Source organism: Octopus bimaculoides, chromosome 19 (genome assembly GCF_046866305.1).
Source record: "Octopus bimaculoides isolate indiv1 chromosome 19, ASM4686630v1, whole genome shotgun sequence".
NCBI lineage: Eukaryota > Metazoa > Mollusca > Cephalopoda > Octopoda > Octopodidae > Octopus > Octopus bimaculoides.
The window spans coordinates 51,695,450-51,722,949 of record NC_142946.1 but is presented as its reverse complement, the minus strand read 5'-3'; the positions used below and the strand labels follow the sequence as shown (position 1 = coordinate 51,722,949).

At 32.8% G+C, this 27,500-nt stretch overlaps 1 long non-coding RNA gene across 1 annotated transcript in view; it reads right to left on the bottom strand.

The window, feature by feature from the left end:
- The window catches only part of LOC128250039 (uncharacterized), a 400,943-nt gene that overhangs the window by 169,737 nt on the left and 203,706 nt on the right, over positions 1-27,500 (bottom strand). Inside the window, exon 2 of the long non-coding RNA XR_016237448.1 lies at positions 7,430-7,507. This is a non-coding gene — a long non-coding RNA (uncharacterized LOC128250039). The remainder of the gene's footprint in view (positions 1-7,429; positions 7,508-27,500) is intronic.

The following is a 27,500-nucleotide window of genomic DNA, read 5'->3' as shown; positions in this document are numbered from 1 at the left end:
AAGTGAAACAAGAAAATATCTATGCTGAAATATTGAGAAATCTGCAGTTACTCTATCAAGATTACAAGTTCAGGTTTATACCTGTAATTATTGGAGCCCTGGAATATGTAAGACACTGCCTAAATATCAATCTTGAGAAATTACGATTCTCAAAACTAGAAAAGAGAAAGCTGATTCAGAGACTTCAGACCCAAGGCGTCATTGGAACTGTAGAAATATGTAAAACTTTCCAGAAGTTTATCATTAAAGTATATATGAGCATGTCTAGATATGCAAGTGTATGCGTGAGAAGATATGAATGAAAGAAAGCGTACAAATCTGTACACATACTTGCATACATAGAAAAATACCCTCTTGACGTTGTTGAGATTCCAATGAAGGAGCCCTGGGTCTAGGTTAGAAACCGGCTCTTTCGCTATTGGTAAGGAATATTGAAATAAAACTTAATAATGTCATACATACATACTGTTGTGTCGACGCCCCCAGGCGAAGAAGTAGGATCTCCCAAGACATATAAATAGAGGTAGTCTGGCCGTGGTAGGAGTGTTGAGTAGCAGTCGAGTAGCAGTTGTGTAGCGGTTGAGTAGAGAACATCCGAAGGTGCTAGATAGCAGTAGCGTCAGACATAACGCATACATACATACATACATACATACATACATACACATTTGTATACTTGTGTCTATACTGTGTTTAATGTATAAACATTCTATTAGTAAGAAATAGTTATCACAGAAATGCGTTATTGTGCAAACATTATAATTGAAGTTATATTTAATGGTTATGGTAATTGATGTTAATGTAATTACAATTATATGAAATTTCATGTCGGTGGATGAAGATGACTATTAGCACTGTAGATGATAATCAGGAGCATTGTTCTAATAAACTGGAAGGTGTTACATTCGAAAACTAATGTTGCACATTGAAATATGATGCAGAATTACGCTAGGTGTTAATCAATAATAATATGTAATAATTTAAAGAAAAGCTATTAAAATGTTGAGTTAATAATGTTGTAATATACATGCCATTATCAGAGCTATTCTAAATGTATTACGACGATCGCAAATTGTTCACAATTAGATGAATATATTTCTCCAAATTATTGCGTATTTTTGAATACCAATTCACTCGTCCTAACTGATAATTGTTTGCGATACGAAGGGACGTGACAAATGTTTGAAACATTCAGACACTGGTGTAGAAGTTGTGAGAAGTGGGAAGATAAGTATAGAATATATTCAGAGGTGGTATCCTCAATGCTGCACCTTACAACATACTGTTGGCGTGTTAGGGAGATATGAGTGAAATACTAAATTTCACCAAAATGGTGTAACAGTTGGTAAGCATAATTTAGATAATAAATTCATAGCAATATTGGTTTCAAATTCTGGTGCAACATGGATGTGTGTTTCACAGTTATATCTACGATGGGTACCCCTTGCTGCTGCACGTTATTACAGTGTTTACCACCAACTGACACATGTTTTCGTACCCTCATGAAATCTTGCATCGTGTGTGTCGCTTTTCTCGAGTAAGGCCAGTCACAGTAAGGAACGCATAATAAAAATGTTAACAGGGGCATTTTGCTTTTTCCCTGTTAAGGGGATATTTTGCTTTATCAGCTTCGTCCTTAACTTTTGCTTTGCTTACGTAGTGTTTAATTCATACATACATATATACATTTATGCATAATTACATACATACGCACTTATACATACAAACATGCGTGCATACGTACATACATTTATGTATATTTACATACACATATACATACATACAAAACACCTTGTTGTTGGTTATATATATATATATGTGTGTGTGGGTGTGTGTGTGTATATATATATATATATATATATATATATATATATATGAGCCTGTATGTATATATGTATGTATGGATGGATGAATGTATGTACGTGTGTATATATACACACACCGTGCACACATCCACACACACGCACGCTCATAGATATAGCCGTCGCTTAGAAGAGTACAGCTTCCAGATTTGATCCAAAGTTTTGTCCAGGTAATCAGTCGACTATTTATAAAAACAGGTTCATACATTTCACAATAAACAGGGGTGATAAAAATACTATATATATATATATATATATATATATATATATATATATATATATGGAAAAAAGTCAAGGTAGAAAATGGTAAAATAATTTTATAAAAAACATTTCAGTACCGGTTTCAGTCATTCAGACTTTTTCAACTGTAAGTATGGAAAACAATTAAATTTTGGAAAAATTAAAAGAAAAGATTTTTAAAAGAATATTTGCATAGTGTTCAAATACAAGTGGCATTTTCCTTGTTTCTGCCTGTTTCTGTCTCTCTTGTTTACGAAATATATACACCGTAAAGTACATCAGAGCACCATGACAATATGATGATGTTAAATAAATTAAACACCCCGCCATATATATATATATATTTGAGTACTCTTTTTTCCACCTTGTTGCACATTTCATGTGCTTACTCCGGTATATATATATATATATATATATATATATATATATATATATATATAAATGTGTGTGTGTGTTTATGAAAGAGATGGTTGAGGAGAGAAAATAGGTATTATCACTATATGCAATGAGTGTATGTAAGGGCATAGCGATGGCCATACATACATACAAACCTTAAACCGCTTCGGGAAATTCTCGCGTGAGCGCAAAATGATAAATCGCTATGAGAATTTTCACGAGCAAAAATAAACGAAGAATATAAAATGAAATAAAATTAAATTAAATAAAACAAAATAAAACTAATTCAAAGGAGATTAAAAAAGAAGTAAATAAATATCTGAAAGGAAAACTAAATAAATACATAAACGAATCAATAAGGAAATGCTGCAAAATGTTATCTCATCCAAACATACATGGAGAAATTATCCCTTGATAAAAGTAAAGTCGATTTTCTAAAATGCAATGGTTTCTTTCTTAATATAAAGTTCGTGTTTAAGAGTTTCTCACAGATTAAATTCTGATTAAAATCCAAAGTGTATTATTTTATTATGTACATATTTTTCTTGTAGGAAACACATGAATAAATTCTTAATATTCAACAAAAATCAATATGTTTGAGCAAACATATATATATACACATATATATACATACATATACAATGTTGTTTTCTTTTTTTTTTTTATTATCGATCGTCCTTTTGTTTACTGATAATTACATTTTCCTCTATATGTTTACGTTTTATTTTTTTTAAACAAAGAAAACAGTCCTGATATACAAAGAGCGTTCATATGTGAGGGGGTAAATTTAGAGGAAACCAGGCGAGTTCGATCCAATATGTTCGGGAGGGCATCTCTTACTATTGGCTTCTATCCTAAAGCTCCACAAGTATATATCCATGTACATACTTATTTATCCAAGTAAGTATCACATTCTGTCTTATTTCGATTCCTAATATGTGTATAGTTAGTCCATTGTCTGTATAATATTGTTGTTTTTGTTGCTATTTTTTTTTTACATAGAATCGATTAAATCTAGATAATTGATTCCCAAAATAGTGCTGACCTGCATTCATTTAATTCGTTCCGAACATTTTAGACGGAAGTAGTTCGAAGTTTTATTATACTATGTTCTATATACGAGGGTGGGTTAGAAAGTAATGCTATCTTTATGACTCACCTTTGTATAAATTTAATGCAAATAAAAGTTACATTATCTATTGAATTTACATAGATAGTGTACTAAATGCGTTACAGTGGAGAAGCCAACTACAATTTTCAATATCAAATATTAAGTAAAAATTAAATAATATCAAATTATTTTTTCCAGTTTTATGTCACTCGTGGTAACCTGTTGCTTTAAGGCAAATACCCAACTCTATTACCCTAGAATAACATTATCGCAAAAAAACTCCGGCAAGACATGGTGCATCATAAAGTAACTGACAAACACCCACACCTACACACACACACAAACACACACACACACACACATCAACATTTAAAACCTATTATATTTTTTAAGGTTTTTTTGATTCAGTTATTGAACTGAGAACAACAAATCAATCATAATAATTGTGTTCAGTTTTCAAGTTTCGTTCCTGTGCTATTGGACCGCTTTTGAGCAACCGCTAGATAGTGAAAGTAAGAGATCCAAAACTAACCATGAAGATTTGATGGTGGGGTTTTAGATACACACACATACACACACGATTGCGCACACGCATACACATGCACACACGCATACATTTATATACCGTTGGCTTCCACATAGTTTCCCTGTACAAAGTTAATTCACATGACATTGGTAGCTTCGGAGCTACAAAAGAAGACTTATCGTGTGTGCTATCCAAAGGGATTGAAGCAAAAATCACGGGGTTACAAAAATGGGTTTCTTTGCCACTGCGGCCATACTGGTGCCCTACTTTGAATGGTTTTAGTCGAACACCAATCGACACAAGGATTTATAGTTTTGAGCCTAGTACTTATTCTACCGGTCTTTTTTTTTACCGAGCCACTCAATTACGTGGACGTAAACACACTAATACCGGTTTTCAAGTGGTGGTGGGGAACAAACACCAACGAAAAGACACACACACACACATCAATATATGAATATAATATAGTGTTGTATCGCCAATTGATAGACGATACTTTTTTACACTATAACCGTGTAGTAACTATAAACATATAACGAAGCAGGGTAACAAAAACGTAACAATCCAACAAACGCTCCACGACCTCTCGAAGAACCAACAAATGATATTCCGACAAACTTCCAAAGCGACACCTTACGATATCATGCGACTAATTCCCACTCTGTCTCCTATCTCTCTCAGACCGCTAATATTTATAGTCGTTTGATCAAAATATGTACATACATATACATACAAGAAATTAGCATCCCATTAAATGAGGCAAAGTGTAGATAACCATCGATACTAGACTCTAGTAAACGTGTAATTATTTACAAATTCATATTATAAAGGCAATGTACACTCTGATTATGAAGACTGAAAGATTGCTTATTAAAGATGCTAAAGAGATGGAACGATACTCTGTATTTTCAAATTGAAGAAGCCATGCGTTTTGATGACATTGCGATATTAAATGAAGATTACGGGCTTTGTAATGGAACAGGAATTGGAATAATCCAGTTATATGAAGGCATGATTGAAAGTGACATCATTATGAAGGGATAATATAGAGAACAATTCATTGCGTAGGCATATAAGGCAATACTTGTTGAAATTGCAATTAATCTTTACGTGATTGAAACTTTCGCATCGAATGAAATTCTCAAAAGCGTCCAATAAACAGCAATGACCATCGTTGCATAAAAGAAACTTGTTGCACTAAAATGGATTAATTGTGCATTGATTATGGGAAATTACATATAAACTTGCAACATATTTTCTTAATGGTTAAATAATCTAACGATATTGCTTACACTGAGCTTTCATAATCTTAAAACTTACTTCGTTATTTTGACCATCCAGATATCTTGTTCATGTGTGTGTGTATATATATATATATATATATATATATATATATATATATATATATATATATAGGGCATATTTTATTCCAAGATCCAGTTTTATCAGCAGACGCCACGTTACTACTACATATGAAATACGGATTGAGGATGCATGTATCTGCGAAATAATCAAGCACATATTGTGCCAGACACTGACCGAGACATATATATATATATATATATATATATATATATATATATATATATATATATATATATATATATATACATACATACATACACATATGTATGTGTGTATGCATGTACGTGTATGTGTGTACATATGTGTCTGTGTGTTCATGTTTCTCTTTTATAAACTTTGAACTTAACATTTACAATTTTTATCAAGGATATCACACCCTTAGAAGCCACATGTCACTCCAGTGTTCGCAATATAAATAAGTGAGCAACGTACTTTATTAGCTTGTATTGGTGATTACAATGCCTACTACGGAGAATATTCGATCAAAGAAAAGCTCAGTAATAAAAATTCAATAACTACGACGCCAATTTGGACTACGCATGTGTATATGTCTCCAAAAATCTTGTGAACACAAAACAGTATCATTGTTGTTACTAAATAATGCTAAGACCTTTCCCCTTTGTAAATATATCAACATTTAGTTTTATGTTAGAACGTTAGATCACTATTCGTTTCTTCTGTTATACTTTCTTTTTCGTGAGATCATGACATTCTTATGAATGTATACGGCTTCATCGTTCAATGCTTTGTTCTCTGTAGTATAAGTGATTGCCAGACGACTAGAACATTTTGTTCTATAGCATTGTAATGTTATAAAACCTGTTGCGATAATAAACTTTTTGGTACTTGTTTATCAAGATGTTATTCAATGTACAATATGCGATCAAATGGATTACGCGCTGACATATTGTATTCAAGAGTTTATTGTACTGAAGTATTATCATCAGACAACTAGAAAATAATATATTTTCGTAAGAATCATTGTATCTGGACAAGAAGTGTAAATATTTTGAATATAAATGTAAGAATGCAAATTAAAACAAAGTGATCTATTGTGTTTTAAATTATATCAAGAAGTTGTGTTGAGTTGTAAGTTATTAACTTCCACCTTCATTTCTGACTTAAATGTCTTTGTGTAAACACATATCTGTATATATATCTCTGCCGCTGCGCGTTTCTATTACACACATACACACACACGCACACTAAATGTATGTATGTATGTATGTATGTATGTATGTATGTATGTATGTATGTATATATGTATAGCAAAATAATTACTTCAATTGACGTAATGTAATAGGTATGTACTATGGTTTACCACTAAAACTCTGACGTGTACTTTAGTACTTCAGCTGAAAGTAGAGCTGAAATTGCTTAACAGAGTTCACCAGAAGTGATTGATCATTGAGTGGTAGATACACGGTGGATGCGCAATGGCCCAGTGGTTAGGGCAGCGGACTCGCGGTCGTAGGATCGCGGTTTCGATTCCCAGACCGGGCGTTGTGAGTGTTTATTGAGCGAAAACACCTAAAAGCTCCACGAGGCTCCGGCAGGGGATGGTGGCGAACCCTGCTGTACTCTTTCACCACAACTTTCTCTCACTCTTACTTCCTGTTTCTGTTGTGCCTGTAAATCAAAGTGCCAGACTTATCACACTGTGCCACGCTGAATATCCCCGAGAACTACGTTAAGGGTACACGTGTCTGTGGAGTGCTCAGCCACTTGCACGTTAATTCCACGAGAAGGCTGTTCCGTTGATCGGATCAACTGGAACCCTCGACGTCGTGAGCGACGAAATACCAACCAGGTAGATACACATTAACACTGATAATGAAGAAGAAAAGCATTTGGCATCATTCTAGAACATATAATTTATAGTAGAATCATTGTGCAGTGTAATTACGATAAATACGTGAAGTCACTTACAGCTTCTTTTCTAACGTCTAAGCAGGTGGTTCCTACGTGTTGAGTAAAGAATTCCACTTAAGGTGAGTACTCGATCATCTAAGAGAGAGAAATAAGAAAATATATAGAAATATGAAATATTCTCAATCGAAGATATTAGTCGTTTCCACGTGTCCAAGTGACCGAGGATTGTACATGGTTAAAATTATATGCATTTGTTATTTAAATGATAGAGAAGTTAATTAAATCCTAGCAATTCCAAAGGTGAAATTTCGAGTAGAAACCGAGGCAATGCATACTGGAAATTGCTAGTTTCATCCTGAAGGCGCATGGCTCAGTGGTTAGAGCATCGAGCTTACGATCGCGAGGTTGTGAGTTCGAATCCCAGACCGGGCTGCTCTGTTGTGTTCTTGAGCAAGACGCATTGCTCCAGTTCACTCAGCTGTAGAAATGAGTTGCGACGTCACTGGTGCCAAGCTGTATCGGCCCCTTTGCCTTTCCCTTTGATAACACCGGTGGCGTGGAGAGGGGAGGGTGGTATGCATGGGTGACTGCTGGTCTTCTATAAACAACCTTGCCCGGTAAACTGTTGATATTGATATCAGATCAACAGGTAGATCTCATATAGTTGTGATATATTGCCTGGTGTGCCCTTCTGTGACGGGTAATCAGGATGGGTATATTGGGCTTCGTATACTTGTACCCCAGTGTCACTTTGATGTCATGTATTGCTCTCTCACTCAAAAATAAAATAATAATAATAATTATAGTAGTAGTAGTAGTAATATTTTACTGTGTGTCAGTCAATGTGCAAGATATACAAAGATAGACAAATGTATAGATGCAGACATACACACACATACACACAAAGACTCACACACGCATACACATATACATCCATGTATATAATTAGATCGGCCGATATGTATGAAACAAATAAAAAACGCAAATCGCACATAAATATATAACAATCAATCGATAGAGAAATAAGAAGATTAAATATAACGTCATGCTTTTCGAAGGAGTTAGCGGAAATATATTTTAGCTTTGTTAAAGAAAACTATATTTACATAGACATAACGTATAAGTAATACACTAATCCATACAGTATTTCTTAGTTATACATATCTACATTTGCAGAGTTACATTCAGCTGATATATGCGTTGGTAGGGTGTAATGCATCTGTGTGTACTTATATGTATATATATATATATATATATATATATATATATATATATATATATATATATATATATATATATATATATATATATATATATATATATACATATATATACACACACGCAAATACATAGATATATATATATGTGTGTGTGTGAGTGTGTGTGTCTGTGTGTAATATTTTACCGTGTCTGTACTTGAAAATAAGTATATGCGGTTGTTAACTTAATACGAAATAATACTTTCTCTTGTTCGCTGACCTAAATATTATATCTGTATATTAAACAATGAAAAAAATTAAGTTTATGATAATAATACTAATAATGGCATAATTTGAATATAGTGAATTATATTGATTTCTAACTTTGGCACAATGAAATACATTTCTAGAAAATGTTTGATTGTGTACATTTTGGAGATACGCAACAATGGTTTTTCTTTTTAATTCATTTCTCAAGAAAGGCAAAATGCATTTCAATGATTTGAACGCAGGATTTAGAGATACATATGTAAATACCATATTTGTTCTTGTGGTTGTCAAGCGCTGCAAATGGTTCTACCATTAAACATCTCAATGGATTCATCTGTTTTACAGGTGTTAATTCACTCTATTAATAAATCGTCCTGTGCAAGGCAATGAGGTGACAGAGACGTTAGCACGCCGGGCGGTATTTCGTCTGTCTTCGTGTTCTGAGCTCAAATTCCGCCGAGATCGATCGACTTTGTATTTCAGGGTCGATAAATTAAATAACAGTTGCGTATTGAGGTCATACTGATGTCGATGGCAATTAGTATGAATGTGTGGGATTTTCGTTTTTGTGTGATATTACGTTATAGTTTTTAGTGAAGTTGATCCATACTGTGATTTGAAAACGACAATCTGTATGTTTCTTGTGACAGATACACATTTCGTAAACTGTCGGGCGAACAGCTTAAAAAAACAACTTATCTCCTAAATCTTTTTCACTTGTATTTAGTTGTAGAGCGAAATATAAGGAATCAGCTTCATATGATTTTCACCAAAACTCCGCTGTTGGTGTTTGCGGTTGTAGATGAATACCTGAAGTCGTTTATGTTTGAAGCATCACATCTACAGCATATATACTCCACATACAAAATAGACAAATTAAAAAGATACACAGGAACATACTAACAGCATTAATAGAAACTGCATACATGCAATAGAAATAAACGAGAACATTAGCTTACAAGCGATAGATTAAAGCACAAATGAATACAACAATGCCTCCTGAACTGCTGAATTCTCCACAACAAACTACAATAAATTACAGAGAACATAGAACAGTGCAATTCGCATCAAACCATATCTGCATCTGATATGCATCAAAATATTATATACACATAGAGAAATCTGCATTCTCTAGAGCCTCATTAGCACAATTTTGAGAAGGACATCACCATTGGCTAGTGCAACGTAACAATTGCTAATCCACAACCTCTTTAATGGAGATTTGCTATGGCCACCACCAACATCTATAGGAATACATCATGGTGCTAAGAATACTATTTATCAAAGCTAACATATTCCATGAGCTACAATCTATTCATCTCTGCATTTCGGAATGCGCAATATTGCTCTGAGCAAGAAATTGGTATGGTGTATCCAAAATAAGACATGCATCATTCGGTGAAAATTTTACCATAGGTTGTCTATAACACAGCTCACCAGCTGATAGGAAATAATAACAAGATATTCACAGGAATTACGAATCGTGTGTTTTATTTCACCACTGTCAATATATTCAATATTTCAGGCATTGCAAATAAAGTATTCAAATGAACTTGATTCATAAACACTATATTCATTTCGTATTTGAGCACCAAACAGATCCAGGAAGGGAAATTAACTCATTGAAAGCAATTCTCAAGATATTTAACGCATATATGTTATGGAATGGAAACCACGTCATTAAAAAACTAAAGTCTATTTTCGAACGGTAATTGTTTTCATTAAAACCAGCGATAGCGTATCTAATTTGATTATTTAATGTTTGGCAAAATTTAGGATTTTAGGTAGTTTATTTTGTTAGTAGGATCCTGATCCAAGTTTAGCGATATCAAGTAGACTAAACAACAAACTTTCCTGTTGTAATCAAGTTTCTGAATCTCAAGTTGATAGTTAATTGAATAGATTAAATTAGTTATGTTTACTCGCCCGACACATCGTTTGTTCCACCGTCTGAATCCAAACTCTAACATTTCAATTTTTATTCAAATTCTAATATATCACCAATGATATGGCGGAATAGTTTCAATTAACTTTACAGCTAACATGTACAGAAAAAGAAAAAAAAAACAACCGTAAAGCAAAAACAGTGAATGAAATCTGAAACCGAAACCTCTGCAGGAAACAGATACATTAGAAGCTGTGACTGATGTTTTCCAATATAATACACAAATACCAAAAACCTCGCAACGCACAAACAGAAATCTGGAAACACCATAAATAATTGAACAATTATCTGTAATCCAGCCTTCCATTGGCAGTTTGCTGGGATGCATGCCGCCAATTGTAACTGAGGTGAAACAGCATCTCTCTCCAAACTTGGTTTCATACATATTTGTCTTAGAAAAAACTATAAGACAATGGGGAAATGCTGGATTCAGCTAAGCGCGTGAACGCTTGTCTTATAAAGAAAAACTAAATTTGCTAATGGATTTTATAAATCATTTTAAGCCAGTAATTACTGGCAGCAAAATTATTAGCTATTCTGTGATCTTACTCAGCAACTTAGCGTCATTTCTTTTCTAAACGAGTACCGAATCATTTATTTGTATTAATTATCTTATCACATTTCATCAATCAGCGTCAGAATGTAATCAAAAACTATTTAATTTATATACATACGAGAACAAAAGGTTACCTTTCATTGTTCCTTTTTCCTCTGTTGTCAAACGTTAATACCTCTTGGACTGAGATATTCCTGTACGGTATTATGGATCAATCACCCTACCAATTTGACAATCGCTAGTGGCTGTTGTACGAAAAATGTCAGTTCTTTTGAGAATTAGTACTTCCTTGCGTGTATGTTAACAGACATAACAATATAATGAAGTACAAACTTTTATATTAATTTTGCTGTTCTAAGATGCCCTGAAACCAGAATCGTTAGAAGGTTAAAAAAATTGCACGTGGCTTTTAAGCCAGTATGGTATAAATGCCAAGCTATATTGATGCTGAACGTTTGTGAGTATTGTTATTTCTCTGACTTTGCAAGTCATTTACCTCCGCAATGACACCTAAAAGCAACGTTCCATACATGCGCATTACAGTAGCATTTGCTTTCATCCCTCATTAAGTCGAGAGATTGCATCCACTAGTTCAACATATATCTCCCACATTACACTCTTTACGTGGGATGTATTGCTTTAATAGCAACTTTGAATCTCATCGAGCAGCCCATTAATGCAATTCGGCTTTGACAGATACACATCATAACGATTTTCCTTTTTTACCTCCGCCAAGGAAGGAGGTTATGTTTTCATCGGCGTTGGTTTGTCCGTCTGTCCGTCTGTGCGCAAAATAACTGAAAAAGTTGTAAACAGTATTTGATGAAACTTACAGGAAACGTTAGTAATGATACGGCGAACGGATGATGACATTTTGGTAGTGATCCAGGAATTGTTATAGATTCTGGAAGGATTCTTCATTTGTTATATTTACTTTACATGAAGTATTACAATGTTACGTTCTTTGATTATGTCCCTTGAAAAAAACATTTATCGTTTCTACGTAACTTATAGTAAAGTTGCTGTTTCCAAAGTTTATTTTCGTTTCTGTATTCGTAATCATATTCGCGTAGCTATCTTAAAATGAGCTGCTTGGCGGAGGTCTGCGCTCTCTGAGTGCTTTTCTAGCTTTTCCTGTAATAGTTTACAAGCAATATTTTTAAACAGAACTCTAAACCAATGAGTTCACACTTGAATCCGTCGAGTATTTTCTTCACAACCATCGTTCTCATTATCATGGTTGTATTCGCCGATATTACTACAGATGGCATTGTCGCTGCTGTTGATGCAGTTATAATAACACATATCTGCAATACTAGCATGGATCTCCAATATACTATGCCCATGATAGTTGATAATAAGTTGTTTTGTGTATGTGTGTTACTGTAAATAGTGTAATGATTGATTTCCTTTCAGATGTTACAAACACCATAGGAAATTTTCGTGTTGCTTGTTTTCTACCCATAACTATTAATGCAAACGTATAAAGTTTAAGGAAAGAAACTGCAGTAATAAATTTTATATATATATATATATATATATATATATATATATATATATGTGTGTGTGTGTGTGTGTGTGTGTGTGTGTGTGTGTGTGTGTGTGTGTGCGTGGGTGTATGTATTATATGTATTTATAACAATTATTATGTACTCCTTGACTTCCTTGATAAGAATAATGCAAGAAATCTTACGTATGCTACAGGAAAAATATAAGATGTTCCACGACGTATAAATTTGTGGCATCTCCAAAACAATGACAACAACAACAATAATAATAATCATATTCTTAGAAATAATTCAGGAATACATTCAAATTTGGTATAAATCGATACGCGCTTATATGTTCAGGATCTTACAAAAACATGCATGTACGTATGCACACACACACACACAGGTACACACACACACACACACACACACACACACACATGTATATATGTACGAGAGAGTGTGTATCCGGGTGTATATGTGTATGAAGAAATAAATGTATGAACATATATTATTCGTTAATAAATAGGAATATTTATGCAAGACTATCTCAATAGTTCCACGAAGATGGATACATAACTAATAAAATAAATAAAAGATTATCACCAAATGAATGCTGCTATTGTTCCACAAACATAGTGCTTTCTGTATCAGCTTCAAAGCAGAAATCTATACAATTGCATAACCATTAGACAATGATATAGAATTGTATACAAGGTAATTTCCATGATATATTGCAATTATATCAACAGTTATAATCGGAGGAAAAACATTTTCCATAGAAAACATGCTATAAGAATCTTGTAAATATTTAATAATAATTATTTGTGACAGATAATAAAGCTGTTTAAGTGAACAACTGCAGATGTTTTCTTAAAGTTATGCCTGTGGTATTTTGCTCTTCAAAACATCATAGCTGGTGTAAGATTCTTTCTTAGTCGTATGAAAAAACATAAAAAGATAAATATTCGGAAAAAATAAACCCAGGAAATATGCACTAAAAAAAAAGCAAAACGCACAATACGTGTGGAATCATACGAACGCGCACACATATACAAACACTCATATCTATTTGTGCATGAGTACATCTTTATTTGTAAGATGTACATAGATATAAGTATATATATGTATGTATATATATATATATATATATATATATATATATATATATATATATATATATATATATATATATATATATATATATATATATATATATATATATAAACACACACAATGTGTGTATGAATGCATATACATGTATATATGTATATGAACATAATTGTATATTTGTAGGTGTGTGTTTGCGTATATGTATATATATGCATATATATATATATATATATATATATATATATATATATATATATATATGTATGTATATATATGTATATATATATATATATATATATATATATATATATATATATATATATATATATATATATATATATACTGACATATATATATATATGTATGTATATGTGTGTGTACGTACGCATACATCAGCACACACACACACACACACACACATATATGTGATGCGAGTACAAATTATTGATTATATGCTAGATTCTCTGAGTTCTATGACTTAATTAGTGTTTAATTAGACATTCATTAGGTATATATATTTTTTATTGAACATGATTTTTATACGTTGCTGCTTTGTAAACATTTGAGATACAACTTCTGCTAGGGCATTAGGAAAACACACACAAAAACATCTTATGTGATATATATATAAATATTAATGGACTAAAATAATTCACTTCTCTTCGTATGTTCATTGGGAAAAAATATATGAGGCGCTACACCCAAGGAAATGTGAGTATGTATGAACACTATAATGCGAGAATATGACAGAAGATATCATAAGGTGTGTCTTCCGTTATATGCATATAAATGTGTTCTCTTACTCATTTGAACGCGTCAGAATATTTCATTGTACAACATATACTTGAACATAAATATGTAGTGCCATTATTACGTTTAATACAACAGTAGAAAATCAGTGTGAGATTATCAATCCTAATATACTCGTTTCTAATTTGGGCACAAGGCCAGCAATTTTAGGCGAAGTGGTAAGTCGTTTACATCTACTCCAACTCCAGTGCTCAATTGGTGCCTATTGTTACCGAACCCGAAAGATTGAAAGGCAAAATCGACTACAGCGGAATTTGGAATCAGAACGTAGAGACGGTCTTACGTGGCTCAGCATTTTCTCCGGCGCGTTGACCTTTACATATTAGAAACAGAGTCGCGATGGTGGTATTTTGATATAAGATGCATCTGTTATAATTTATTTATATTTTTGTCAGGTGAGGATTTACTGGACCATTTCAGTGCGTGGACATGTGTGACCTTTGAGGTTTGTATATTGTAAATTTACCTCTGTTAAGCTCCATACAAAGAGTTCAACGGACACAATTTAGACACGTTACGTAAAACAATATGTGCTATGCAGTAATAAGTAAAAATCATATGCTCTTGTTTTTACCAAAATGGCGGTGCCAGTTTTGAGCGGAGATATATTCTTGCCAGTATCGCGCGTTTTATAATTCGAAATTGGTTGAAATTTCATTAAGTGATGGAAACAATTTTGCTGGGACTTGAAATAATTTCTATAAATCAAGAATTCATCGTTAATATATTCATTAGTGCCTTTGATGTACAAAGAGGTACAACCAATCACACTTGTTTTTCTTAGTTCATTGTTGACGCTTTCTATGTATCTATCTATCTATCTATATATCTATCTATCTATCTAGCTGCTTAGTTATCCACACATACACACACACACACACATATATATATATATATGGATGTGTGTATGTATGTATGTATATATATTTAAAGACACACTCACGTACGGGCAGATACACACACACTCACATACACACTCACAGACACGCATAATTTAATGGGGAATACGTAAGAGCTAAATATGTGGACGATATAGATATCTTCCCAATAATGATACTAATTACCTAAGATAATATGAAACGCAATAAAGACACACACACATACGTACGCACGCACAATCATATATAAATTGATGGGAAAATAGGTATGCACTAAATATGTACACGATATTGATATCTCCTCAATAATGATGCTAATTATCTAAGATCATATGAAATGCAATAGTTATAAAAAAACAAAAACTTACAAATATGGAAGCATATTTATACTCACGCTAATTTTCTTTAATTGTATTTTTGAAACACACAAATATGTCCATTAGCAATGGGATTTTTTTCATTTGCGTAGATGAAATTAATATTGATTTCAAATGTTGGCACTAGGCCAGCAACTTCGGGGGTGTGGGTAAGTCAATTGCATCAACCCCAGTGTTCAAGTGGTACTTATTTTATCGACTTCCAAAGGATGAACTGCAAAGTCGACCTGAGCGTAATTTAAACTCAAAGCATAATGACAGACGAAATGCTGCCAAGTATTTTGCTCGGCATGTTAAAAATTCTGCGTTCAGATGAAATTACTATTGACACTTACGTCCTACAAAAATAGAAATATATGGCTCAAAGCGTTCTGTGGATCTCACCTTGATGTACATTTATATTGAGGTTTTATATATTTTAAATAAAGGATATGAAATGGTATAGGCATACAGACGTGACTAGAGATAAATTTACTCCCAAGAAGATTTTAATTATCATTGTCTGAGTGCTTATATCACCGAATATATAACAGGTGAAATTTCATAGTTTAATGGTTTGTAACACGAGATAACTGACGATTGATAGTCGAAAGTCGTTGAGAAGCCCGTATATACTAAAAATGGCTACATTTTCTCAGTACTGTACCGAAACCGTGCCGTTGTCTTTGTGTAAATTTAGAGTTAGTAGAAGCAAGTATAGCAGAGAACAAAGACATCAGGGAATAACAACAGAAATATATTTAAAAAAAGAAGTTGCATAAAAAAATATTTTATTATGTTTATTTAAAAACTAATACAATAGAAATATTTTGATATACAATACGGTCAACTGCCATGGGATTCATGTACAATAAATTTTAAATCAAGAACGTTAGAAATGTTTTGATGTTATGTAAGACTAGCGACGTGATTTGAATTAGGACATTATAGATGATATTAAAAACAACAGTAAACAACTTATTACTCATGTGCATACTTTATGGACAGTTTATTATGTTCTTATTGTCGACTGTGTCACTCATGTTTAAAAGTGTTCTGATTAAATATTTCAAGATATTCATTGTGTATTTGTGTATGTATATTTGTAAGTTGGTGAGTATATATTGTCGGTGTCTACGATAAAGCAGTTAATGAGAAGCAGATCGATACGTATGTAGATTTCCATACACACCCGAATAGGTAAAATACGTAAGCGAATGTATAAGCCTAACACATCTTTCTCTCACATATACACAAACATATAGGTACAGTACATACATACACTCATACAAACACACTTTAGACATATTTACATGTATGGAAATATATACTACACGCACACATACATATATATATATACAGATACATACACATATATATATGTATACATATGTTTATATGTATGTATACATATATGTTTATATATGTATATATATATGTATATATACATATATATGTATATATGAGTATATATATGCATATGTATACATATATACATATGTATATATGTGTATATATATGTATATATATATATGTATATGTATATATGTATATACGTACGTGGCTATGTATGCATGTATATATGTATGCACATACTTACATGTGTATGTATATATATATATATACATATACATGTACGTCTTCATGATTGCAATACGTGTCTTGTTCACAAGAATATTTAACGAAGAAAAATGTAATATAAAACATTCAAAGACCGTAACACTAAGAATACCCTAACGTTACGGCTAAAAATATTTAAAATAATTGTTATTAATTTCATAATTATTAATGTAATTATAATAATTATTATTACTATTATTATGAGTGAAAGTATAATAATAGAAATGAAGTACTATATAATAATAATGACCATAATAAAGATTAAAATAAAAGTAAAAATAAAAGTTTAAATACTACTATTAATAATAATAGTAATAATAAGAAAACGAACATAAAGATTGGTAACACTAATAATAAGAATTATCAAAGAGTAATTTAAATATATGAATTATTTATAATAGTACTTAAAACGGCTATTGATTCATAGCTGATTCAGTAAACAATTATTTCGTTGCATAATTAATATGACCCACACATCAATTTTCCCATGATCATTACTTAAACACCGAAGAAGTATTTCTTAAGTTGGAAGGACGATACGTGTTTTCAATTCATCGGACATAAATGTAAAATCGACGCGAAACATCAGCGTACATGTATATAAAAATATATACATGGCAATATAATTGCACGCATACACGCACACACACGCGTGCGAATATTTATGTATGAATGTATGTATATACATATGTGTTTGTACGTATGTATGCATCTATGCATATACGTATGTATCTATTTATATACATGTGTGTATGTCAGTGTGTAGGTATATATGCACGTGTGTATGCAGTATGTATATATTAAACTGTAAATTACCATAAGTTAAAACTTGGGTGTTTTTATATTTCTTTCTCGATGAATATTTAAAACTAATTTAAAGTTTCGCGGTACTTTTGTGAAATCGACCGTGAAATCGCCTCGTATATCGAAATACAAAGTTCTGCTTTATATATATATTTTTTATAGATTTCATTATCTAACGGAATGGCATTTTCTCTAACAATACGGCGCGATGAAAATGCTCTCTTTTAGTAAAATAGTTGATTGCGCTTCTTTTATGGTACTATTGTAAATCATTTTTATCATATTGTATTAGTTTATCCTAAATATTTTTTTTTCTTTAATAAGAAGGAAGACGGGTGTTCGAAACCAAGTTGAAGTTCCAGCGTAGGAAGCATTTTGTGTTACTATTGATAATGATGATGATGATGGTGATGATGGTGGAGATGATGATGATGACGACGACGACGATGACAGCGATAACGGCAATAATAACACTAATAATAGCAACACCATCATCATCATCATCATCATCATCATCATCATCATCATCATCACTGTCGTCGTCATCATCATCATCATCATCATCATCATCGTCATCATCATCATCATCATCATCATCATCATCATCATCATCTCTATCACCATCATCATCATCATCATCATCTCTATCACCATCATCTGCATCTTATCTTCTTAGAACTAGCTTTTCGTCTCGCTTTAGATATTCTACCGAACTCGAGTGCTGAAAGTACTCCACCTTAAATTTTTCTATCATTTCTTTCCCCATCAATTTATCCATTTCCCAAATCCCCAAGTACCTATTATAACCTGTCTCTTCTCTCTGCTTCATAACGTCCCCCGACGGTATCGCTAGCACGTTCATACATCTGATTTTTCCTCTCTTCAAGTCTAACATACCACACTTTTTTCTGTCCGAACTCCATTCTGATATCAACTCTGAAAGTATAATAATAATAATAATAAAAATAATAATAATAATAATAATAATAATAATAATAATAATAATAATAATAATAATAATAATAATAATCCTGACATAGTCTTAATTGATAAAGAAAAGTCGAGAGATATAACAGGTTAGCTTGGGAAGTTAAGCAGTTGTAGTCGTGGAAGAAGGTAGCAGTAGTACCAAATAATTGTCGGAGCCCTGCGAACAGTGACCAAAAATCTCGAGAAGTACGTGGAACAAATAGGGGCTGTAATAAGGGTGGAGCACTTGCACAAAACAGCACTGCTTGGAACTGCTCGAATACTCCGGAAAAAGCTTGAAAAATAAGAGGTGTTACCTTAGTTCACTGGTAGTGAAGATGCTGACACTGTAGTACATATCCAGCGTTAGAAGCTGTGCAAAAGCAACAACAACAATAATTATCATTATCATAATAATAATAATAATAATAATAATAATAATAATAATAATAATAATAATAATAATAATAATGAAAATGATAATAATAATAATAATAATAATAATAATAATAATAATAATAATAATGAAAATGATAATAATAATAATAATGAAAATGATAATAATAATAATAATGAAAATGATAATTATTATTATTGTTGTTGTTGTTATTATTATTATTATTATTATTATTATTATTATTATTATTATTATTATTATTATTATTATTATTATTATTATTATAATTATTATTATTATTATTATTATCATTATTATTATCATCATCAGTATTATTATTATATATGTATTTTTGTACAAGTTGCGAGGGATAATAACGGTCACGGTGGGTGTAGATTTGGCAAACAGTGATAGGATAAAAATCGATGGCAATTTCTCGGTTTAAGAGGGATTTCATTAGCGTGTACTGAGCGTATTGTTTCTGCGCTGCCTCCGTCACAAATTGATAATTCTCGCAAACATGTGAATGGCGGCAATACAATATTAGCGTTGTAATCTCGCTCGAAATACACGTTCTCTAAACATAATCTTGGATGGTAGATTTACATGCTGATCAATATTTTAATTTGAATGCGAGCCCAGTGTTCATTTAAGTCACGAAAGCTCTAATTTCAAGATGGTTTTATTTACTCGTTGTATTATATCTAGCAGATGAGACAGAGTTCTATGAAATCGGTATATTTAAAATAGAAGATGGCAGGGTGTGGAGTAGCCAATGAGTTTATTTGTGTGTATGTGTTTTCATGTGTGTGTGTGAGTGATTGCGTGTTTTTGTTTGTGCCTGTGGCTATGTCTGTGTCTGATGGATAGGTAGATAAACAGAGATAGATAGATAGATAGATAGATAGAGAGAGAGAGAGAGAGAGAGAGAGAGAGAGAGAGAGAGAGAGAGAGAGAGAGAGAAAGAAACACAGCTCAATTACGCTGGATATGAACAGATAAATAATTTCTAACGAAAATGCACACACACGTGTTCACACACTCATGCACACTCGTGCCCACATTATTGCATGTATACATACAAACATACATACATAGACACGTACATACATACATACGTACATACATACATAAACACACACTATATTCATACATGCATGATACATACATTCATACACACATACGTAAAAACATTCACACATGCGTACGCACATACATATATACATACATTCGTACACACACACATATATACATATATACGCACATATACATATATATACACACATATATACATATATACACACATTCACACATGCGTAGTACAATCATACTTATATACAAACTATATATGCACATCCATAATTACATACATTTGTCCATAAATACATACATACATACATGCATACATACATGCATATATGCATCTATTCTTATATACATGGCAGCCGTCCATTCGTGACCGAGGAGGGCAATTACTGACCATTTCCGAAGTATCAATCAGGATTGCACAGGCGTTTGGCTTCACCCGTGTTTGCACTCGTGCTTAGCGGCATTCTGTGTGCCCTGCGGTCTAAACTGAAATTCTGCCGAGGTCGACTTTGCCTTTCAGCATTTCGGGTTTGGTAAAATAAATATCAGTCAAGTAAAGGGGTCTATGTAATCAACAGATCCCTCCCCTATGAAAGCGCCGGCCCTGTTCCAAAACTTGAAACCATTGTGTAATTCATAGTTTCAGAAGAATTTGCTAACGTTAACAATTATCAATGCGCCGTTTCTCGCAGTTTAACCTTTTCCTAGAAATATATACATGATCACAAGTCCGTTGGTGATCTTATCGAAAAAGAATTTCGCCATCGTTTCTATGTTCTCTCTGGAGGTAACTTCTTGTCAAAGACAGTCGATTCTGTTAAAGCCTTCTAACTAACCCTGAATCAAATGGAATTTCAGATACTGCAATGTAAAGTATAGAATTTGTCAGAGGCAAAACGCCAAAAAGCAAAGATGGGGAAGTTCTCCGCAGATGCGGAACTCACAGTACTTTTACTCTACGGTGAATAAGTTTGTGCTAATATAAGATAATGTGTCTAATCGATATTACGTGCTTTCTGTTGGTTTTATTTCACCGGCAAATGAAAATAAGCTAAAAGATCAACAAATTTAAATGCAGGAGTGCTTCTAAGAACGTAAATCAACGTTGGTATTAACACAAGTTTTTTAATCATCGGGTTGCTGCGTAACATCTATGCGACCTAAGTCAGCTGAATATTCAATTATGATTTAAAACGGGAATTACTGCTTGTATTTAATTTATTTTCTCTCTGTTGTAATGAACGTTATTAGGCTAATATAAATAAAAATAGGTGTTTGTGATTTTATGTAATTATGTTTGTGTATCATCAAAACAAGACCAAACGTTCGATTTTTTTTTTTATTAATAGTTAATTGTCGGATCTTTTTGTTTATGCACAAGACTTATTTTTGCTAGGGTTGAATAAATTCACTCTTCTCACTAGACAACGCTAATGAGATTATAAGTAAACACAGAACAAATTTGTATTATTAACAGATGGTATTGTTTAGTAGTTCTCATTGTTCTTTAGTCTAAAGTCAGCCCTAACAGGGTAAATATATTATCGAAAGTTTCGTAGCTGTGTTCATCATGTCCTAAATATCAAAATATTATAGTTTTCAAATTTAAATATCGTTATTTATGAAAACATGATGTGACTATTAAGTGGGAAGGGCGGTGAGCTGGCAGGACCGTTACTGCAGCGGGCAAAATACCCGGCAGCATTTCGTCCGTCTTTACGTTCTGAGTTCAAATTCAGCCGAGGTTGATTTTGCTTGGGACTGCCGAGACTTGTATCTATTTCATTCATATTTGCCGTACAAGAATATGTTCAGTCTTCTTGTAAGCATGGGAAATCATACAGTATGTACCTTACATATATTCATAGGTTTCCGATTGTTCTACTCATACCGAAATCATTGAAGAGACTAAGATGTTTCCGATGGTCTTTCGAGTGAATATATTGAGTGTTTGAATGTTTGAATATTCGTCTTTTGGTTATTGATACTCTCTGCTAGACCAGGACTACGATTTATATGCGCTCTCGTTGGGACTATCAATACTTTTTCCAATTGAGTATTGTAGTTGTTCATTCTACTGTAGGCATAAAGCCTGAAAATCGCGGCGAAGAGACGATTACAATCGACCGCAGTACTTTTTTTATCAATCCCGAAAGGATGAAGGGCAAAGTCGACCTCGTCAGTATTTGAACTCAGAACGTAAAACTAGAATTGCTGCTGAGCATTTTGTCCGATTAACTATTCTATTAACTCGCTGCCTGTCAGTGATAGTCTATCATGTGTCATTTCTTTTTTAATGTGATAGGGTTTGATGTGATGTCAGTTAGACCGTTATTCCTAACAATCTGTGAAACCACACAGAATTGCTTTCAATAGCCCAAATTATGCATCATGAGTTCCGGAAAGTTTTTTTTCTCTCAGCATGTAACTATGTTTTTATTTTTTTTTTTCAAATTAATTCATTAGATGTTTTCATTAATGATTTTCTATAGAAGTCTTTCAACAGATTGGATAGGAGTTCATTTATATGTATTTCGTAACATATACCCCTCCACTTCTCCTTTATCAAATGACGTATATTATATGAGAGCATAATGTATTCTTAATTTAATTTTTTTTTCTATTGATTTCATAGATTTTATTTTGATGAACTGTCTCTTAGCGTCGAAATCTTAATTAACGTTTCTTTATTGTGGTAACATTATAAATATTTGGAGAGACTCGAGTTCACCGACTTCAATAATAAGTTTATTGTAGGTATATATTTTTTCTTTGTATGTGTTTTTGATTTGTATTCACGCATGTTACGTATCTGGCAGTATATGCAACAACTATGGTGTTTTCTATATGCCAATTAGTTTATATTCTATTTCTATCTGATGCGTTGAAATATATAAATAACACAATTTAAATTGTTAACATGTACCATATTCGTTTCCTGATTTATATGGCTTTCATACATTCACAGACGTTCAGTGAAACTATATTATTCTAGATTCAATTTGTCTTCTTTTAGCTGTGTAATGAATATAGACTGTAATTCATTCATAATATTGCTGACTGCAGTAATGGCTTGAAACAGGAAGAAACCAATCCACAACTTCATCGCTCCGGGAGATTACAAGCACTCTAGTTAAGTAGTGTTTGCTAATTTTATATGTCAGGTTTTATTAATTGATTTCAAGTTCATACTTAACTAATTCTCTTAATATAGTTTATGAATAGGCAGGTATAGAAAGTACACTCATAGCTAATGCGAAAATCTATTCTCTCTATATTGCTAGATTACGTTCAGATATTACAACGATAAAAACACAGAAGTATTAAATGCGTATAAGATGCAAAACTATATTATTTTACTGTGAAATGAATCGTGTATTTTCAGTGCCACTTTTATTTTCGCTCCTCTGCATCATATGACAGTAAAGCGGTGAGCTGGCAGATAATGCTTAGCGTTATTTCGTTGGTCTTTACGTTCTAAGTTCAAATTCCGCCGGGGTTAACTTAGCCTTTCAGGGTCAGTAAATTAAGTACCAGTTGCGTACTGCAGTCGATTTAATCGACTGTCCCACCTCACCCAAAATTTCGGGCCTTGTGCCTAGAGTAGAGAAGAATATTGTGTTAAATTCTATGCTGTTTTTGTGTGAGACGATGAAATATAAGAGTAATGTTACTATTCGATATATTGTTTCAGCTTATTAAGTCGAGATTTTTTAATAGGCATATTTTATATATTTCTCTGAATTAAATCGCTCTGTTTCACAAAGGAGACAAAGAAAAAAAGGCATTTTAATGACATGCTTGGAGCAAGTTCTAATGTCCCATTAGTGAAATGTGGCTCGCATTAAGCTCTCGCACATTTACCAGTGAGACCATCCTGCGTATTGATGTTGAGGTTTTGTGGGGTTAGAGTGAATCTGAGAGCTTTTGAGTGAACTAGAATTTGTAGCGATGAAAATTTGTTTTTGTTTTTCGTTAATGAAGAATTATGTTGTTTTGTCACATTCAGTTTGTAGCAGGAACACTATCGACTGGATCGAAACAGGTCTTTTAAGTCCTTCATTTTATTTATGTTTCTATATCCGTTAACATTCAAAGGTGTGCACAGACAGATAGGCAGAATAGTGAGTGTGTTTGTGTGTGTGTGTGCGCACACACACATACACACACACACACATACACACACACACACATACACACACACATACACACATATATATATATGTGTATATATATATATATATATATATATATATATATGTATATATATATATATATATATATATATATATGTATATATATATATATATATATATATATGTGTGTGTATGTATATATGTATGTGTGTATGTATATGTAATGAAACGTACCCCGGGTTATTGAATCTTTTAAAAGACTTTTCAGTATAGACATGCCACTGAATAGGGCATAACTTTGCGGCACGTTCAATCCTCAGTTCAAATCTGTATTAGTTTTCTGCTTTGTAAACTTGGGCAGTTCCAAATCCCCTATATATCTCACTGTTCTGTCCATAGAATCGAACGTATATCTTTGTAAATGTGAGACCAATACATTAATGAAAAGTACACGTCACTTCACACTCGCCTTTTACTCTCTCTTATTGTAGATATATTGACAATCTCTCATGGACGTGCGCAGTCACATGCATACAAAACACACACCCCTACACCCCACACTCACAGCCACACACAACCATATACATGTACACATACATCCCATGCATTCAATGTATACACACACTTAATACTTACCTATAGGTGTGTGCCCTGTGTGCATGTGTGTGTATGTCTGTCTGGCTGTGTGTAGGCACATTGCGTGCCTGTTCGGTGGAGAGACTAGAATACATAAAAAGACTGATACACGCATGCAATGCAGTCACATAAAGACACAAAGTCACTTACATACGTATACAAATATACAAAAACTATGCTTACACACATATACGATATGCTATATATGTATTTATATATATATATATATATATATATATATATATATAGACATCAGTATAGACTTGTATCTCTATTATTCACAAAAATCTATAAGAGTTTTATCAGTTGCTTATAAGACGATATTGTCGTGATAGAGACAGGAGATTAAAATGAACGATTACTGTCTAAGATAAGAGAGCAGAAATTGTGGCATGAGGCCAAGTTTCAACCGTGTCTTCATTTATAAATATAAAATCTCGCAAAGAGAGGAAATAAATGAGAGAGAGGCAGGGATTTCGATTGTGATAACTTTTAATTCTACGCATTGATTCCTTTAGCTATATTCATATACTCTTTTACCCACAAATTTTTCAATGTCCTGCCTATCTATCTATCTATCTATCTATCTATCTATCTAGTAGTCTGTCTACATATCTGTGAATTAGTATGTGTATAAGGTAAATATACATATATACCTAGACGTGTATATATATATATATATATATATATATATATATATATATATATATATATATATATATATATACACACACACATATATATATATGATTACGCATTTGTGTGTAGCTGTGTATATATGCAAATGCGTGCATATCTATGAATATATGCATATATATATATGAAAAGTAACTCCCTATACAGAAATAGTTATAAATTATTTATCAATTGTATTTTTTCCTGAAAAGGTCTTGCTTGTTTTATTTATGAAGTATTCCTCTCTATCCTTGAGGAACAAGGATCTCGCAGATACTGCTCAACCGTTAGAGTATCAGTTTATACCACTAGCTTTGCGTGCCTTCAACAGATAATATCCTCGGTGCTGACGTTTCACCTCCAACCCATACCTGATTCTCACCTCTTCTTGTCAACTTGGTTGTATATATGCCGTTTGTGTGTTTGTCCTGACAATATTTCCATGCAGTACTAGATCTTAGTAGTGTGAGTTCGACTGCATCATCATTCGACAGAACCGGGTTAGATAGGTACAAAGAATTACAAGATACGAGATATTAGATTACGGGTGCATCCACCAACTATAATACAACCCGAATACTATCTAATCAAGGAAACGCCTAGAATATTTTCTCAACACCGATTATTTCCCAAAGAACTGGTGCTAAACCCGAAATACAAGATAAAGATACAAACTACAGCTTTGTATTATTTCATGTAACTCGCATTGTCTTGGCTTTAAAGAAACACATACACATATATATGATTGCATGTATGTATATAATGTTTGAGATGCAACATAACTTTACAAAACCCAACAGGGTTTGAACTCAGAACATGTAAAAATCAATAATAAATGTGGCTTAGATAATTCATTCGGTATTTTATCATCTGTGCCACTCCGTCGCCTTCGCTTGACGAATTATTTAAGATAAAACCAAAAATAAAGTCTCCGTTGCTAGTCGTAAATAAAGTTTTCTTCTGATGATCTTTCTGACTCTTTGGCTGATTTAGTGATCGATTAATCACTTAAATGTGCTGATAAATCAGGCCAGCCGCCCGTGAGAGCTTCTCTTCGATCTATCGATCTGCGTTATGCTCCATCAGAAGCTAGAATGTGGACGCGTAATCGGATTATCATACAGCCTTTACTTAAGACCCATGAACAATCAAACTATGCGCATGCGTAGATGTTTGTTGTTGTTT